The following is a 3480-nucleotide window of genomic DNA, read 5'->3' on the forward strand; positions in this document are numbered from 1 at the left end:
GAAGACCTAGTAGGCAGGTGGTAAAGCTGGGAAAACCGACCTGAGCCAACTTGAGACTGTGTTTAGACTCTAACAATAGTCATAACATATCATACGAAGGAATTCATATTTCCGGTGGGAGATAGCAATGTACCAGGAGGTAGGACGTCACAGCTAAAAATCACTGCTAAACACAAACATCTTCCTGGAGTGTAACTTTTGTGTTAGGAATTTTAAGGAAAACATTAAGTAATTCAATGGTAACTTAAAGCATAATTTTAAATATTGAAACAGATAGACTCTACTACGGAATAGAATGTAAAATCTCAAAATGAAATACTAAATATTACAGCAGGCACCTTCAAACTTCTCAAAAGATTCCCTCCAACTCGGCCGTTAGGGTTTTAATTCCCTCTCCTCTGGGAATGAGCTACTTCATTAGGGAATGTAATAAGCACCACTACACAATAAAATACGCAATTCATTGTGAATCTCTACGGTACTCGAAATTTTCAAGAAAAAAAATTTAAATGAGTTTACATAGAAGAAGTGTATTATGATCTAAATACTGAAAAACGTAAACATTTATGTAAATATAGGGTAGATATTTATATAAATATGAATAAATACGAAATATGTATTTTGTCTTCTGAAAGCTTCCCTTACCTTCTCCATGTAGGTAAAAGTGTTCTGGGTGGGGTTTTTTCCCCTCAACCCGCGTGGCCTCTCACGGCTTCCTGGCTTTCTTCACAGAAGAGGAGCCGAAGACCGCTCCCACTGCTTCCCGGAATTGGGTGTGACGGGTGCGCCCACCTCACGGGTTGACGGTGCCCTTGCCGGGGCCCCGGGCCGAGGAAGGTTCGGGCACTACTGGCTCTGCGTACGCTGGGCCGGGAGGGCTGGACGCTGGTGTGGCGGCCCCCTCAGCACGCCAGCCCCTGCTGGCGCCTCACGCTGGCACTGCAGCCTCTGTAGCCCGTCCTCGCGGTTGGCACGGGCCTGCCTGAGCTGGCGGAGCGGCACCAGGTCACCCCTCAGCTCGCTGCACACGCGGCCCGCTCCTCCGTGGGCGTCAGACTCAGCTCCACACACAGCTCCAGTTTTTTGTTTTTTGGTTTTTGTGTTTTTTTTTTTTGATGCCACGAAGCCTGGCGGCTTCATCCGGCGGCTCCGCCGCGTGACGCCTCAGACCTGAGTTCTGGAGACTTGACGCCTGCGGTCTCAGGTGCCTCCTTTGTCTGGTGTGGCTTCCTCCTGAGGGCCCGGCGTTAGGCGCGCAGCCGCCCGGCATGTGTGTCTGTCGTTTTATTGGCTCCGGCGGGTCCAGGCCCAGATCTGGCGCAGCTCGGTAGGCAGGTCCTCCTCCGCCGCCTGCTCTGTGGTGCGAGACCGCAGAGGCGCTTCAGCCGGCGCTTCCGCCGTCGCGCGTGCGCAGTCTCGTATACGGGCGCCTGGAGGCCTGGGCGCTGCACTGACCGTGCGTCGCAAACTCGGTCCAGCTGAGGTAGCACCGCTCCTCCAAGTCGTCTACGGACCGCTTCGTAAACTGCTTGTTGGCGGTCATACCAGTCCTGGACGACGGTAAACCGTGGGTCAGAGCGGCGGCTGAGGTAAAAGAGGCGGTGGGTTTCTGCGGTCGTCCAAGCGTCGAGCTGAAGATGGAGCTGGTTCTCCTGCTCCGAATACGTGCCGCCTGCTCGGTTTTGATCCTGGAGAAGCGCTCGTCCTTGCCCGCCTCCTCGGCTGCCCGTCGCCAGTGCAGGAACACGGCTCCATCCTCGCGCGCTGGGGTGGTGAATGGCATCCACTTCCAGTGCTAAAACAGAGAATCCCAGGAAGAGAATCTCAGACGAAGGCCACCCAGACTGATGTTCAGAACCAGCTGGAGAAGGTGCGGCTGCCGCCCACTGGACGGCAGAGAATTTCTCTGAGGTGTTGCACACAAGGCCCTGCGAGCGGAACCCGACTGCGCAAGGGAGCCCCCGGCTGAGGAGGATGGGGAGCAGGACACTTGCTGGGAAGCCACCTCTGAGGTAAGAATGCTGCACCCGGGGCTCTGGCAAAACTCGCTAAGAAGCCACCCAAGGGTCGGGTCCCACTACTGAGTGACCCTCAGGAGAATGGCAGCTCAGCGGCGTATCACTGGAGCAAAAGGGGGAAACCATAGGTTCCAGAAGAGAGGGTCCTTTCTCCGAGGGTATCCTTCCAGAGCCTTCTCCTATAATGCTTAGCATTATGCCAGGTGTTACAGGAGAAGTGATTGCAAGGTCCAGCTCTGATATCACAAAGCAGGATGAAGGAGGCTGGTGTAGGGGCTTAGGTTATATGTTGATGACAGAAACACTGCTTCCAGAAACTTCAACTATAATTCTTCAGCCATAAAGGAAGACCATTTTAAAACTCTGCATGTCTGTCTATCAGCCATACAGCTGAGTGTGTGTCCAGAGGGTGGATTAGCATCAAGGAATGCATGCTTCTGGCCACCTCATTTCTTAGATGAAGCGGCATATCGGTAAATAACAGCAGATAACATAGGAGCATCAAGAAAAATGTTAAAAAAACAAACAAACAAAAAAACCCACCAAGGTAAAAGAATGCAGCAGGCTCTTTTTATGTGATACTGGAACACTGTTTAACAAAGCCACCTAAGAATCATCTGAATCTTTAATGGAAGCATTTATGTACTATTAATAAGGCCTAGACTATAAGGATAGATACTAAATTGAAAAAACAAACTGATGAGATGCAAATGATTACTGCCTCATAGAAACGATTTCTGTATGGTAAAGAAAATAAACCTAAATTTTATGGTTTTATTATCCTGTATAGATCGTTATACCAGTTTGGTATCTAACTAAGCAAGTGTATTTCATATATAGATAATAGGGGGAGAGAGAGAGATTGGATTGTTTCATTTATTCACCATCAAATGTTTATTGGTAGCGTTAGAATACATCTGCTACATTACTTTTTGTTTGCTGTCTTGTATCTTTTTTGTTCCTCTATTCCTCCTTTACATTGAGGATTTTCGCACTAAGTGAGTATTTTTAATGTGACATTCTAATTTCTTTAGTATTTTTTAACTATTTAAAAAGTTTTCTTAGTTGTTGCTCTAAGAATTTTTATATACATCTTAACTTAGAATCTATTCTAGGTTTATATTGAATTAATTCCATTGAGATATAGAAACATTATTTCCAAAGGGTTTGATTTTTTTGTGGTATTATTGTTACATACATTGCATCTATATATCATACAAATCCAATAGTAAATTGTTATATATGTATATTACTTTATATAATTGTATTTATTTTAAAAGGACTGAGAAAAGAAAGGAGAGCAACTATGCATTTGAAACACTTACAGTATATGTATTTATATCTTCTTATATACCATTTCTCCATTTGTCCCTATGGATTTGAGTTACCATCTGGCATCATTTCCTTGACGCACTACAGTTTTGCTCCCACTCACCTCCTTTGTGCTATTGTTGGCAAATAA

The 3480-nt window shown here is 46.5% G+C and overlaps 1 pseudogene; it reads right to left on the reverse strand.

Moving 5' to 3' along the window:
* Positions 1 to 706: 706 nt before the first annotated feature.
* LOC105067729 (DNA methyltransferase 1-associated protein 1 pseudogene) lies at positions 707 to 2487 on the reverse strand (annotated as a pseudogene).
* Positions 2488 to 3480: the final 993 nt, after the last annotated feature.

Source organism: Camelus bactrianus, chromosome 26, assembly GCF_048773025.1.
Source record: "Camelus bactrianus isolate YW-2024 breed Bactrian camel chromosome 26, ASM4877302v1, whole genome shotgun sequence".
Taxonomy (NCBI): Eukaryota; Metazoa; Chordata; class Mammalia; order Artiodactyla; family Camelidae; genus Camelus; species Camelus bactrianus.